This window comes from Kogia breviceps, chromosome 9 (genome assembly GCF_026419965.1).
Source record: "Kogia breviceps isolate mKogBre1 chromosome 9, mKogBre1 haplotype 1, whole genome shotgun sequence".
NCBI classification, from domain to species: domain Eukaryota; kingdom Metazoa; phylum Chordata; class Mammalia; order Artiodactyla; family Physeteridae; genus Kogia; species Kogia breviceps.
In genome coordinates this window covers 47534785-47551285 of record NC_081318.1, presented here as the reverse complement: position 1 = coordinate 47551285, position 16501 = coordinate 47534785, and the positions used below count along the sequence as shown (strand labels likewise).

The following is a 16501-nucleotide window of genomic DNA, read 5'->3' as shown; positions in this document are numbered from 1 at the left end:
TGTAGGGAAGACACCTCTTTTGAAGAGTATCAACTTCAAGGATTAGCAACTCATCCTGTAAATATTCAGTGATTTCTTATCAAAATCTGGAATGTACAAGTGGCAAGTATTCCCCACCCAAGAAACCGCCCCCAGAACTGTGGATGTCTTCTTATTCTAATATCACTGTATGGGGCCAAAATAGTGGAGGCAGTTTCATACCCATGTGGTAATTTGGCACGAAAACCATGACTCTGCTCTGGCAAGAAACACTGTCAATCTTAGTAATGGAAATAATCTTGGACAGTGAAATAATTGACTATATACAGTGTAAAATACCCTCAAACTATTTGCAGATTTCATCAAAAGACCAAATGTTTTTTACTTAAGACCAGGAACATGGCAGGAGAGGAAATTAGAGGAAGGAAGCATCCCTCCCTTTTTCAGTCTCTATAATTTCTATAAAGATTTGCACTTTGATTATGCTTAGTAGCACCATATGCTGGAGTCGGACTCAAGATCAAAGGTTCCAGCCACAGCACTGGAGCCTTGCTGTAGGCAGGATCAAACATTTCTGTTGGTAGAACGCTAATGTATCTGTAAGGACACTCCTCCAGCTTCTATGCATCTCTATTTAATTTCCAAAATGTAATTGGTATACCTCAAACTTGAATGCTTTTTTATTGTCTGCTATGATACATTGTAGGTTGAAAAAAAAAGTGGTTGTTACCATTTACAGATATTTAGAACTAAAGAATTTTCAAAAGCTTCATGTAAATTGTCAAGTTTTATAGTGTGTATGACTTTAAAAATTGGGAGTGAGGGATGGCTGCACACTGCTTTGCTCTGGTTGATGAGACAACAGATTTTTTTTTCATTCTACTTTTCTCTGCAATCAAAATTTTCTGCGATGAACATTTTTTTAAAAAATAAATTTATTCATTTATTTTTTGGCTGCATTGGGTCTTCATTGCTGCGCATGGGCTTTCTCTAGTTGCAGCGAGCGGGGGCTACTCTTCGTTGCAGTGCACGGGCTTCTCATTGTGGTGGCTTCTCTTGTTGCGGAGCACAGGCTCCAGGCGCATGGGCTTCAGTAGTTGTGGCTCTCGGGCTCTACAGCAAAGGCTCAGTAGTTGTGGCGCACGGGCTTAGTTGCTGCGTGGTACATGGGATCTTCCTGGACCAGGGCTTGGACCCGTGTTCCCTGCATTGGCAGGTGGATTCTTAACCACTGCGCCACCAGGGAAGTCCCTGAACATTTATTTTTGCAGTCAAAAATCTTTGGTAAAAACGTACATGATACCATATTCACTCTTGCTTTCTCCGTTGCCCTGCCATGTCTTCCTTCCCTTGTTACAAATTGTTTTTCTTATAAACCTTTTTAAAAAAATCAGTCTTAATAATATAAATCATCTTGGATACAGTCAATTTAGTCAAACAATTTACTGTATGCAGTGTAAAAACCCCCAAAGCATTTGCAGTTGTCATCAAAAAGCCAACCATTTGTCATAAACTGCCCATGTGATGTGTATGGGGTGATCAGAGGATGGAGTCCACGTGCTGGGTCTCTGACCTTGAGCCGTGTCAGTCTGTCTGATCAGTGGTTCATTTTCTCATGTATAAAAAGGGACAAATAATGCTTGCCCAATATATGAGTTTGGGGAAATATATGTGAAAGCTCTTACAAACTATAAATGTTAGGAAAATAGGATTGTTGTTAACATTTCAACTTCCTGTGTGCCTTCTCAATGAGAATCTGAGGTCCTCCAGGGCAAGACCAAGTCTTTTTTTTTTTTTTTTTTTTTTTTTTTTGTGGTACACGGGCCTCTCACTGTTGTGGCCTCTCCCGTTGCAGAGCACAGGCTCCGGACGCGCAGGCTCAGCGGCCATGGCTCACGGGCCCAGCCGCTCCACAGCATGTGGGATCTTCCCGGACCGGGGAATGAACCCGTGTCTCCTGTGTCGGCAGGCGGACTGTCAGCCACTGCGCCACAAAGGAAGCCCAAGACCAAGTCTTATGCACAGCTTTTTGTCATCCTCTGTAACACGCAACAATATCTTTCTTAAATTGTAGGGCTTTAATAAATGTTAGGCTGAGCAGAAAGGCAAAGAGGAGGAAGGCACATTCTCAGGTGACTGTTTCTTCTCCCTTTCCTTGTAGGTTCTGTGTCCATCTTTTCCTCGTTGCTTTGCTCTACTCCAGGCTGCTCAGGCCCAGGGCACAGTCTTCAGCACACAGGTTCTCTCCAGAGAGCTCTACGAACAGGCCTAGATTTTGAGCCAGCTCTGTGATCATTTAGTTCACCAAGTGAATCATTTGGCCGCTCTGGGCATTGTTCTCTATGAAATGGCTATAATACATCGTTGTTTGCCCGGAGGGTTCTTATCACCAGTAACGTCCCTTCTGAAGTTAAAAAAATTATAAGGGCAAAAAGGAGGAGCTTCTGTGGTCAGGATGGGTCATATACCAGGTCTTGGTCTTGGAGAGGTACTGTGTACAAGAGCATGTTCAAGGCTTGGAAAAAAAAATCCTGCAGAAAACAAAAGAAAAAAGAAATGGGAGGTGGCAGGTAGGACCATGAATCTAGTCTGAGACACACTGAATTAAAGTGATCACTAAGATCCCTTCCAGCTTTAAACATTAAAGAATCTATTGCATTTCTTCCGTGGAACATTATTCAATATCACTAGAGTTTGTTAATGATGAAGTTCTTCAAATGTGTTTTATTTGTGCTTGACTGATCTCAACAACTCACAGTATCCGATTGGTTTAATATCAGTTCACAATGAGCAGGGTGATATATGCTGACGTTGTCTCCAGTCTCTCATCCTCCTGGAAAACTTGTTTCCTTTGCCCCCAAGTTGTCAAACTAGCAAATTATTAGACTTCTCTTTCTAACAGGTTACAGGTGTTAGAATCCCATAGTGGTAAGTGCCATTCGTCGTATTGACGATTCTGGGCTAAGTAATTGTTGATGCTTCAAAATTATTATTTAGCCACTATACTGGCACTGGTGGGGTATTTCCTGGGAACCCAGCCACTTCGGAAAAACTCCCAATAGTGAAACCCTCAGGGTAATTACTCTAGTCTCCTGTGAGTGTAAGAACGCTATTGATAATCAGTGCCTGACTCTCGTGATTTTTAGAGGTGATAGATTTTTAAGTACCAGCTTAACTAATCCAGAGTGATTTTCCATCCGAGACAGGTGGCTACAAACACCTGCCAGAAAAATAAACAAAAATGACTAGCATTTGCAGAGTGTTTGTCATGTGCCAGGCACGGTTCTAAGCCCTCCACAGGTTTTAAATCATTTAATCCTTCAATAGCACCATGAGGAAAGTACAGTTATTAGCTTCATTTTATAGATAATGTAATGGAAGCAAGAAGAGGTTAAATACCTGGCACAAGGTCGCACAGCTAGTAAGTGATAGAGCTGAGACTTGAACTCACATTTTATGAAAATTGTCATTCACACTTTTCACCTGAATCTTTGATCCCAGTGTCCTTGTCATCACTAGAGTCATTTTTCAGATACATAGCATTTTCCAGAATGTCATCTGCCATTTCATACACGTTGTTTGAACTGTAGGATTTTTTAATATGATTCAGTGGAAATTTTCCAAGCCACCAATACTTATTCACATATAATTAGGTCACATGTTTTCTTTATTCCTACTATAGGTATATAGCCATGATCTCCAAAATATTACCACTTAATGATATTGTTTCCTCCCCCATCACTATACTTATTTTTCAATGAAGAATAGCCTTTTGTTATTACAGAAGCAGTATATATGCATTATAGAAAACCAGAAAATACAGAGAGCAACAATAAGAAGATAAATATCATGTTCCCACTGTGGTAGTCTGGATAATGGCCCTTCAAAGAAAGCTATGTCCTGATCCCCAGAACTTGTGAACATGTTAAGTTACATGGCAAAGGGGAAGTAAGGTTGCAGGTGAAATTAAGGTTGCTAATCAGCTGAGATGGGAGAGTATCCTGAATTACCTTCGTGGAACCCGATTATCACGAAGGTCCTAAAAAGTGGAAGAGGGGTGCAGAAGAGAAGTTCGGGGCGATGCAATACGAGAAGGACTTGACCTGCTGTTGCTGGCTTTGAAGATGAAAGAAGGACCATGAGCCAGGGAATGTGGGCAGCCTCTAGAACCTGGAAAAAGCAAGGAAATGGATTGTCCCCTAGAGCCTCCAGAAAGGAATGCAGCCCTGCCAACACCTTGATTTAGCTCAGTGAGACCATGTTGGACTTCTAACTTACAGAAGAAGTTTAACCCACCAAATTTTTGGTCATTCGTGTGCAACAACAGAAAACGAATACACCCACCAACCAGAAACTGTTACTATTTTATTACATATATTTCTAGATCTTTTTATACACACATATGTATTTTTTTAACTAAAACAAGATCATGATGCTGTAAAGAGTTTGTTTTCCTTTAATAATAATCTTTCTCTTTCCCTGTCAATTAATTTTCATAGCATCTAATACTGCAATCATATTGAAAATCACCCTAATTGTTCCCCAGCTATTCCCCCAAAGCTGGTTTGTCCAAATCAGGACTTAGGTCTGGGCCATGCATTTTTAATGGTTTTATGTCCCTTAGGTATTTTTAATCTAAAGCAGTCCGTTTTTTCATCTACTAATTTTCCTTCTCAGTGTTTGTCTGATTGCTTCCTCATGTGGTCACTTAGCTTGCTCCTCTGTCCCCTGTATTTCCTATAAATTGGAAGTTACATCAAAGAGCTTGGTCAATTCACGTTAATAAATTTTGTCTAGAATACATTTTGGGTGCTGTTGTGCGTTTCATATGGCACTCCATCAGGAGGTACATGCCATCTGGTTTCCACCATTAGATGCTGAAACTCAGACTGTCTTCTGGTTAAGGGATGGCAGCCCGAGCTTGCTGCTCTAGAGGGATGGTATTCCCCTGTAACCAGAAAGTATTCTGTGTGGATTTACTTTAATACCATACAGATGTGCAGTTTCCCCTCAACTATGCACCTACTGGCCAGTTCCATCTGACAGCCCTTGCCTGAATTACTGTTCATTAGAAATCACAAAATGGTGATTTTTCTAATGCTATCATTTTTTTTCTACATTAATCAGCTGCCATTTCTTAGTGAAGAGACTCTTTCCCTAATCAACTAGATCTGTTTAGTTACCCTGACAAACATTTTGGAGTGGGGAAGCATTTTGGACTGCTTCTTCCTTCAATTCTCAAAGGGAGGAATTTGACAACAACCTCAAGGATGACAACTAATTTTTTTCTGCCTGTCTCTTTTCGAGTATCATTATGAGCTCACAGATTTTCACAAAATCTGGGTACTTCTTTCTATAATTCTTCTGTGTGATCATGTTACCAATTTGATATATGTTTAGGTTTTTCAATTCTAGGATTTTTTTTAGTTGTAATTTTTTAACAGGTAATGCATTTATATAATTCAATATCAAAATTATATGGAAAAATATTCACAAAGAATTCTTATTTCTACCCCTGTTTCCTTCCCTCCTATATAACAATATTTTATTAGTTTCTTATTTATATGTCCAGTGTAGTAGGGTTTTTTTTTTCATATATAAGTGTGTGTGTGTGTCTGTGTGTGTGTCTGTGTGTGTGGTATAGATATATAGCCTTACTTTAACCCCTCTCCAATTCGTATATATACCCCTTGCTTTTTTTCTTCCACTTAATGGATATTAAGTGTATATTTTGTATACACTTAATGTATATTAATGTATATTTTGGAGATCTCTCTATATCAGTACACAGAAGCCTTTCTCATTCTCTTTAGAACTTCTTAGAACTTCATTGTGTGATGTCCTGCAGTTTATTCAACCAGTTGACTGTTATTGAACCCTTGCATTCTTTCTAACCTTATATTATTGCAAAAAAATGCTTAAGTGAATAAACATATACATTTATTATCTTGTACTTGAGCAGATATTAAGGTAATAGATTCCTAGACTTTGCATTGCTGGGTCAAAGGGTTATTATATCAGTAATTCTCTTTGTGTTTCTAGATTATCCTGCAAGGACTCAATACTTTTAACTACTATGCTAAGTTGCTTCTTGAAGGTCTTGGTGTCATCACAAGACCATCACAAGACTCACAAGATGAGTGCATTAAAATAAAATGGAGCCTTAAAATAAAAAAATATTAACAACACTAAGGTGAGAACATGTAGCAACTATCTATAGAACTCTTGTACAATGCTGGGGGGAGCATAAAATGATACAATCATTCTAGGGGACTGTTTGGCAATTTCTTTATTAAGTTAAACATGCATCTATCCCATAGCCAAGAAATATCACCTCTAGGTATTTACCCAAGAGAAATGAAAACATGTTTTTAAAAAAGAATTTAAGAAGAATATTCAGAGTAGCCTTATTTCTAATAACCCTAAACTGGAAACAACTCAAATGTCCATCAACAGTAAATGGATAAACCAATAGTGGTATGTCTGTAGAATGTCACTCAACCAGAAAAAGGAATGACATGTATTGATCCATTAATAATGTGGATAAATCCCCAAATAATTATGCTGAGTAAAAGAAGCCAGACCAAAAAAGTACCGTGGGTTCCATTTATATGAAGTTCTAAAACAGATAATGCTAATTTATGGTGATTGAAATCAGAATGGTGGTGAGTGCTGGGAATTGGCTAGATAGGATCAAGATACTAGGGAACTTTCTGGGGTGATGGCAGTGTTCTATATTTTGATTAAGGTTGATTATGTGACTGTATACAATGATCAGCAGTCATAACTGAATGCTTAATATCTTTGTAGTCGTTTTATTGTATCATGTAAATTATGCCTTCAATTTTTAAAAATTTGGTCCTCAGCAAGACGCTTTAAGAAGTGACATAGCCTTCTTCCCTCATCACCCCAACCCCGTCTCCTCTCTTGTTCTGGATCGCTTAATACTCTTTACCTCTCTGACCCAGTCTTACATTTGACTAGCTTTTACTTTTATAGGTCCAAGTCTTAACTCCCCGAGTAGGTTGTAAGTATCCTAAAACAGAGTTAGGATCATGCCACCTCAATACCCTTTACAACAATGGTTGTTAACCTAGGCTGCATATTATTAGAATCACCTGGTGTCTTAGCTCAGCCTGCCATAACAAAATACCAGGGGCTGTGTGGCATAAACAACAGAGATTTATTTTCTCACAGTTCTGGAGGCTGGAAGTTCAAGATCAGAATGCCAGCATAGTCAGGTTCTGGTGTGGCCTCTCTTCCTGGCTTTCAGGTGGCTGCTTTCTCACTGTGTCTCACATGGCAGAGAGGGAGAGCAAGCTCTCTGGTGTCTCCCCTTATAAGGACACTAATGCCACCATGAAGGCCCCACCTTATCATTTCATCCAAACCCAATTACCTCCCAAAGGTCCCATCTCCAAATACTATCACATTGGGGGTTACAGCTTCAACATATGAATTTGAGGGGGCCACATTCAGTGCATAGCACTTGGGAACATTAAAAAAAAAAAAATAGCAGTGCTTGAATCTCATGCCCAGAGAACCTGATTCTCTTGATCTGAAGTGGGACCTGGACATCTGTATTTCTTTTAGATTCCCGCATAACATGCAGCTAGGGTTGAGGACTACTCTATACCTTCCTGTTCAAGGTGAGGTCTGTGGACCAACAATATCAGCTTGTTAGAAATGCAGAATCTCTGGTCCCACCCCAGACTGGTGAACCCAAATTTGTATGGTAACAAAATCCCCAGCTGATTCCTTTGCACCATAAAATTTGAAAAATTCTGGTTTACGGCATCTTGCATAGACTCTCATATAAGTATAAGAATGCTTCATCAGTCAATTCCCGTTTAAATTCAAATAGATGAACATTTTGTCAGCAAACCACATTTCAGCTTTTTCTCATCTTGGAAGCCTGACAGGGTGCAGATCGCCTACAAATAATTGCACCTTAGTGTGAAGCTTTTATATATTGCCTGTATATCACTGTCTATTAACAAAAAAGCAGCAACTAGACCCAATGTTAAAAGCAAAATCCCAATGTTTTTGAAAATATTTATACTACTATCCCAGCAATTCTATCACAATGAATGATTACTTCCTTAACTTCAGGTGAGCTTTAAAATTGACAATGAAACAGAATACGGTACTTGTACTCCAGATGAAAGAGAAGTGGCATTTAGCACGGAGTCTGAATACTGTGTAACTAATAAATAATTCAGTAAACTAGGGAAAGAAAAAACATGCAAGCTTAAACAAACAGCAGAGAATTCCTAATACTTAAAATATCCTTAAGGTTGGGAAATGAGAAGATTATTATATATGATGCTATTATGTGGCATAGAGTGCTAGGTTTCAAAAGATTTGATTACAATAATTATGCTTAATACTAAAAATATAGAAAGGAATGCAGTCTTACCTGATGTTTCAGAAGGCACTTCAAGGTCTTGTCATCCATCAAGATCATTAATGTGGTCTTCAATATGAATGTGGCTCATGAAAGTACTGAATAAGAGATTCCAGGCTGACACACTAAAAATGATGAATTTCCACTTTCCCTTTTCAGAAGTATCTAATGGATAGTTCTTTATTTTTAAGAACTATTAATATGAGAACCTTTGTGTTTAAAATATCCTCTGAATTCAGTATAAGTGTGTTTTTAAACTCCAACCTTAAGGATAATTTCTGCTACTGCCGATTGGTCTCCTCATTTTTCTTTCTGTTCCTAATTGATAACTTCCTCATTATTAATGATATAATTAAATGGTTTGCTAAATTATATCAAAATAATTTTCTGGTTTAGTTCATAGCACCCTTATGTTCTAGCCAATAAACTAAAAAGAAAAAGAAAAAATCCTAATCTATGTTAAAAACACATACATGTATACACACCTACAAATTCACCGTTATTTATTTAAAACCTTACATATTTATTATTATTATTATTTTTTGGCAGTACCACGGCTTGTGGGACCTTAGTTCCCTGACTAGGGATTGAACCTGCGCCCCCCTGCAGTGGAAGCGTGGAGTCTTAACCACTGGACTGCCAGGGAAGTCCCACAAACTCACCTTTAAAAGAAGGGAGCCTCAATAATGTTTTGTATTTAAATTCCATTTCCCAATGCTTACGGTTGACATTCATCTAATTAGTGATCTGATTCAACCCAAAACGTTTTTATGGGATGCTTATTGTGTGCCCAATAGAAATACACTTTGAAACTAAAAATCTTTTTTTCTTAATTGAATTATAGTTGACTTAAAATATTATATTTGAAACTAAAAATCTTTTATATTGGATAAACATAATGAGAATTTATATCCCAGTATTGCAAATATTGAGTAAAGACCTTGCTGTTTCAGTAAAAATCAATTTTAAAGGATTTTTTTCCCCTATTCCTTCCCAAACAACCTAGAAGATGATGGCATTTCTCCCTTAAACATTATATAAGAAAACCTCCTTTACATTAATAAAGTAATAGACAGAATTTTTTAATTTACTTTTTTCCTTTTAGCAAAGATTTTTTTCTATTTTTATTAAATTTTAATGAAAAATAATAAACACCCTTCTTAAAAACAATTGAAACATTAGAAAAGGATATCCAGTGGGAAGTAGGTCCACATCTCTCAGAAGTGTTCCATGCACATACAAACATGTTTTATATCAATTTTTAACTCTATCTTTGCATATCATCTTATTCTCTCCCTTTTTTCACAGGTACCATGTGCTCTTCTGTACCTTGATATTTTTCACTTAAGTATTTTTGGAGGTTTTTCCAGAACAGTACATGTAGATCAAGCTCATTTTCAATGCTGCATGGTATTCCAGGTATGGATTTAACCATCCACTATCCATATACATTTAAGTTTTTTTTCTAGGCTTTTGATATTATATACAGTATTTAATAAATAATGTGAAAATGTGTCCTTGCACCTAGATGCTAATATCTGCAGAATAGAATCTTGAAAATAAAACTGCTGTGTCCAATAATATGTGCATTTATAATTTTGATACATAATGCCATATTACCCTTCAAAATGCTTGACCCAGTACGTAGTATCTCCAGAAGGGTTTGAGGGTGCCTGTTGGCCTGTATGGGTGCCCATACATGATTTTAGCAATTCATTCCTCACTCTCTTACATCATCAGTGTTTCCTGCTCTACTGGATCATTCCAGTCGGAATATGAACATGCTGTTGTTTCTTGCATCTTAAAAGAAAAAAAACCATTTATTGACCCCACTTGCCCAGTCCATTACTGCCCCATTTGTCTGCTTCCCTTTTGTGGCAAAACTACTAGAAAAATGATGTCTACACTCCTGTCTCTAATCCTTCTCTTCCCTGTCTTCTTGAATCTTCTCCAGTTAGGACTTTCAGCCTCACCACTTTACGAAAACTGCTTCCGGCAAGTTGCCAATGACCACTGCTTCAGTAGTGGTGAATTCTTAGTCTTCATCTTGCTCTGCTTGTGAGCAGCCTTTGAGAGGGATGATCCATTCGGTTTTGTTTTGTTTTGTTTTTTGCGGTATGCGGGCCTCTCACTGTTGTGGCCTCTCCCGTTGCGGAGCACAGGCTCCGGACGCGCAGGCCCAGCGGCCATGGCTCACGGGCTTAGTTGCTCCGCGGCATGTGGGATCTTCCCGGACCGGGGCACGAACCCGTGTCTCCTGCATCGGCAGGCGGATTCTCAACCACTGCGCCACCAGGGAAGCCCGAGCCATTCGTTTTTCTTGGACCATTTCTCTTGGCTTCAGTGATGCCGCACTCTCCTTCAACCATACAAACTGCTCCTTCTCACTTAACTTTGTTGGTTTCTTCCCATCTCCATGACGTCCTTTCGTTTCTTTTCTTTTTTTTTTTTTTAAAGTTTATTTATTTATTTATGGCTGCATTGGGTCTTCATTGCTGCGCGCGGGCTTTCTTTAGTTGTGGCGAGCAGGGGCTACTCTTTGTTGCGGTGTGCAGGCTTCTCATTGCGGTGGCTTCTCTTGTTACAGAGCACGGGCTCTAGGCGCATGGGCTTCAGTAGTTGTGGTGCACGGGCTTAGTTGCTCCGCAGCATGTGGGATCTTCCCGGACCAGGGATGGAACCCGTGTCCCCTGCACTGGCAGGCGGATTCTTAACCACTGGGCCACTAGGGAAGTCCCTCCATGACGTCTTGATGTTGAAGTGCCCCAGGTCCCAGTCTTTGGACCTCATCCCTGTCTGTGCCTCTCCTTTGGCAATCCAGTCTACCCACATGTCATTAAATACCTTGTCTGTCTCAAAGACCTCAAATTGTCTGGTTGATCCCTGGCCTGGATCTCTCTCCTAAACACAAACTTGTGTGTTGAACTATCTACTTGATATCTCTACTTGCATATCAGAGGGATCTCAAATTAGACATGTCTAAAGTGTGGTATTTCCCTAAAACTTCTTTCTTCCACACTCTATCCCATTTCAGGTTATAGTCATTCCATCCTTCTAGTAACTCAGACAAAAAACCTCAGAAGCATTCTTGACCTCACGCTTTTGTTCACACATCACATCCAATCCACTAGGAAACCTTGTTGGCTCTACCTTCAGAATATATGCAGATTCTGTCCACGCCTTGGCACTTCCACCTGCAACACCCCGACCCAGGCAGCTGTCATCTCTCACCTGGATTATTTCAATAACTTCCTGCTTCCATTCTTGCCCCCCACCATCTGTTCTCCATAGAACAACACAGCAGCCAGAGTGATCTTATTATTACCTATCAAATCACATCACCCCCTGCTCAGAACCTTTCCATGGCTCACAGGGTTTAAAGGCAGAATGTGACTCTCCCCGACCCTGTGAGAAGATTCCTCTCTGATCTCATCTCCTATTACTCTGCCCCTCTCTCTCTGCTCTAGTCCCATTGGCCTTTTTGCTATTCTTCTGGTGCCAATGCAGGCATACGCTAAGGGATCTAAGGGAAGAAAAGAACAGAATCCAGAAATGGACTTATCTGTATATTTAAATGCTTTATTTAAAATGCTTGTTTAGCATTTACTGAAAGGGGGGGAAATGATACACTTTCCAAGAACTGGTTTTGGGACATTCAGGAAAGAAATGCAGGCAGATCTAAAGTCTGAGCCTCCTGGGTGATACTCTGTGAAATTGCATTTCATTTCACCCAATCTCCTAGTTAACACTCAGAAACACAGGGGGTGTTTTGCACCCCATGAGTGTGTAGGCACGTTAGCAGAGTCTTGGGAACAAACAGATGTGAGGCAGGGCCAGGAGGGAATAAAAGCCCACGAGTGTACTTCTAGGCTACAGTGGAACCCTCAGTGCTCAAGACAGTACCATCCACAGCTGCCTATGTCCTTTGGGGACCTGGGAAGCTGTGGCTGTGTCTGGGAGCATGCCATCTTATCTCTTACCTTCTCTATGGAGATATAACCATCTCTGTGTGTTTCCACATCATTTGCCATCATAACTGGTACATTGAACAAGCGGGTTTTAGAAGGTTCAATTGCAAAGCAACGTTATTTGTATTTCCAAGTATCTTCTATAATCCATTCCATAGGATATTTCTTTACCATCACCAGATGAAAATTCAGGCAGACCCCTGAGTTGTCTGGTGACTCTTCAATAATACAAATGGATCTCCAGTCAGTCACTTTAAATCGCAAAAACCCACTCATTTTAGTAATTAAATTCCATGTAATAATTAAAACCTTGCTTTGCAGATAAACCTTCTCATCCTCTAAGCCTGCAGTAGGGGTGGGGTTGTGATCAGCTTTTTCTCTTTTTGCCCAAGCAGGGCTTCTACTCTCGTTACCCTATTATGCTAACCACAGTTTCTGGCTTCTCCAGGATGGAGATCTGGGGAGACAGAGTGGTAAGAAGAATGGAAAAGATCTTTCCCGATTGATATTATCGTGGTCAGTCTTCTCCAGACTCGGCAGATATTTTACAGTAACTCTCTTATGTGGGGATTCTTCAGAAACCCACCGATGAAAGAAGACACCTTCATTAAAATAGACTTCTGGATTTCCATCAGTGACAGGCTTCTGGTGGGGCAGAGCCAAGTGGCAGCCCTTAACAGCCAGCAGCAAGGTGGGTGCAGTTACTATAATGGGCAGAGTGTCTGCAGCAGCAAGCAGAGTATTTCAGCACACAAGATCTTTGATGTTTGTTCATTGTTCATGGTGGCCCTAGGACCAAAACAGATTGGAATTCTACTAGGAATCACTTGATTTATGTAACTGGGAAATCTCTAGATCCAGTGACTAGAAACCTGAGTTGTTCAATGTAGAGTCATAGCTCATCACCCAGGTCTCAGATCTGAATCACTTCAAAGACACAGAAATGCCTGGATCACTGATTTTGCAGCTGGGTCCAAGGAGTAGCATCGGCAACAGCACCTGGGAATTTGTTAGAAATGCGAATGTCCAGACCCTCCCCCAGCCCCATGGACGCAAACACTCTGCAGGAGGGTCCAGTAGTCTTTGTTTTAGCAGGCACTTCAGCTGAGTTCTGTGCATGCTAAGGTCTGAGAACTCTGACCTTAAGAGAAGGAGAGGCTGGGAAGCCTTGAGAAGGGACCCTGTAACATTGCTGTAAGTACCTAGTGTAAATCTTCCTTTAAGTCTTCTCCAGAAGATCTGCAGCCATTAACTAGGGTAACTGCAGTGAGGAAGGGGGAATATCCAGGCCTTTGGGAAATTTCTAGACATTAGTTCTGAGTCGATGCTAATCTGTAAAGCTCCAACATGCCTCTGGACCACGGAGAGGGGTTGGGGGTAGGGGTCTCGTGTGGTGATCAAATAATAAATGAAACTTTGGTGTGTGGCTGCCTCACAGTGGGTCTACTCACCCCCACTATGGTTATTTTCCCATCCCTGAGTAGAGCTGTAATAGGTGTCCTCAGCAACTAAATGAACCCCTGTATTGATTCCCTGACCTGGGTGATGAGCCTTATTATGGTAGGCAGGACCATGCGGAAGCTACCTGGAATTTCCTCTTTTTACCTAAGAGTAAACTAAAAGCAATACCACATCCCTGGGAGAATTGCAGAGATCAGTATTTCCATCTAATATTCGAACAATACAGGGGTTGTTCCACCACATCCTCATTTAACTTATCTGTTTGGCATGACAGAAGGAAGATGGTTATTGGAGAATGACTATGGATTCTTATAGAATCATTCAGGTACCGGACCAGATGTAGTCTCTTTACTGGATAACACAACACTGCTTCTGGTACTTTGAAGGCAACTATTGATCTGGCAGTTGCTTTTTTTTTTTTTCCCTCAATACCAAATTAGCAAAGATCACCAGATAGAGTTTGCTCCCAATTAGCAGGATCAGCAAAACACCCTCCCTGTCTTACCTCAGACCTCTGTGACTCTTCCGCTGTCTGACAAGATCTAGTCTGCAGGGTCCCTGATCATCTTGATGTTCCCCAGAACACCATGCTAATATATTACATTATCGACATGGTGAGCAGGAAGCAGCACATAACTCTAGATGCCTTAGTAAGACATATGTATGCCAGAGGGTGGGAGAGAAACTCCAAGAAAAGTCAAAGGCCTACGACCTCAGTGAAGTTTCTTAGGGGTCCAGTGGTCTGAGAAATGTTGGCATTTCCTCTCCAAACTGAAGGGCAAATTGCTATACTTTGTACCACCTACCACTGAGAAAGAGCTACAGTGTTCTCTATCTCTTGATTTTGGGGATAACATAGGCTCTTTCTGAGTGTATTGTTCAAAGCAACATTTGAGTAATCCACAAAGCCGCCAAGTTTTGTGTGGGGACTGCGGCGAGCACTGCCCTCTGAGGAAGGCGCCATTAAGACCCTCATAAGCCTCAGGGCCCGATTGTACTCTCCTTGGTATGCATCCTGGACTTTATGGTATGAACGTAAAAAAGGAGATGGCCTTTGGCCAAATCGCTCCAGGAACCTGCTCAGTTACTGGGAGTCCCTGGTTGTTCCCTAAAGCTAGGAAAAGCAACCCTGGAGGGGAAATTGGTGCCTTTGAGGGAGAAGCCGAGAAGCCAATCAACCAGCTGATGTCGATAAGGCATGACTAAGCCGAGAAGCCAATCAACCAGCTGATGCTGATAAGGCGTGACTAAGCAAATTCCCTGCTTTAGGGGTATATATACGGCTACGCTTTGTTGTTAAACTTGCCTTGCAACCATCAGTTGCTGGTGCCCTTCTGATCCCATACCTTGGTGCGTTCAGTTCCCTACCCCCTCTCGTCGATCGTTGCTGCAATTTGAGGACCCGCCGCGGCTGGCGGCAGGGGACCAGAGCAAAAATAGCCTCCCTAGCAGCGTTTCTCAACATCAGCAGTGTTGACATTTGGGGGACAAATAATTCTTCGATGTGGGAGGCTATTTGCGAATTGTAGGATGTTGTTTAGCAGCATCCCTGGCCTCTACCCCCGGTTGTGACATCCAGAAATCTCTACAGACATCGCCAGATATCCTTGGGGGAGCAAAATTGCCCTCACTTGAGAATCCCTGGCCTACAGCATGTCTAGGTAAGCCTCGAGGTGAGTAAAGCACTGGCTGACACTTAACTGCAACGTCGTGAGAGACCCCGAGCCGGATCTCTATAACTAAGCTATTCCTGGATTCCTGACTCTCAGAAACCATGAGAGATGATGAATGCTTGTTGCTAAGTTTGGGGATAATTTGTTTTGCAGCAATACACTGACCCACCAAGCCATACGGCTGGTGTACACAGCAGCAATTGTCGTCCAGTGTAGGTAGTGTACACCTGGAGTTGAGCAGGTCCTGAATGTGCAGGTGAGCTCCGTGAGTAGGCAGCTCCTACTCCCATAGCACCTCCTCTTGCTGCACTGTAAGTCTCCCTGAACCCACACCTTTGTCCTTTGGGGATTGACAGATGGCGGAGGAAGAAACTGTTTGGACCAGGTTCACAGATGGTCCCTTACAATTTGAAGGCATCAGATAGATGTGGACTGTAGAAGCATTATAGCCCGAAGCAGGGATGGGGTAAGAGAAGTTCTCTCAAGGCTGAACCCTGAGCAGTTGTCCACTTTGTCTGGATGGAGAGATGGCCAGAGTAGGGGTATATGCCAATTCGTGGGTGACTAGTGGTTTGGTATATTGGTGGCACAGGAGTCTGAGGAAGACGTTTGCAGATGAATCTCTAAATATGGGCACCCTCATATGTGAATGCTCACCGTAGGGCATCCGTGATGAGGCGCTCAGTAACCAATTGGACGGGATGCCCGTTTTGTGGATGTCAGGCAGCCCCTTTCCCAGCCACCCTGAGGCTTGCTCAGTAGGCTCATGTAGGATGTGGTGGCCATTGTGGCAGGAATCCAAGTCACGTGTGGGCTCAACAATATGGACTTCCCCTCAGCAAGGCTGCTCTGGCTATTGTCACTGCTGGATGCCTACGCTGCTGACAGCAGAGACTAATGCTGAGCCCTGATGCGGCGTCATTCCCCAGGGGGACCAGCCAGCCACCTAGTAGCAAGTTTATTACATTGAACTCTTTCCGTTATGGAAAAAAACGTTATTGGAATAGTCACAC

General features: G+C 41.4%; 1 long non-coding RNA gene across 1 annotated transcript in view; it reads left to right on the top strand.

Annotated features, from left to right (window-relative positions):
- Positions 1-16501, top strand: part of LOC131762925 (uncharacterized) — a 58649-nt gene that overhangs the window by 12706 nt on the left and 29442 nt on the right. The window contains exons 2-4 of the long non-coding RNA XR_010842189.1: positions 6022-6172; positions 9695-9805; positions 12803-13045. This is a non-coding gene — a long non-coding RNA (uncharacterized lncRNA). The remainder of the gene's footprint in view (positions 1-6021; positions 6173-9694; positions 9806-12802; positions 13046-16501) is intronic.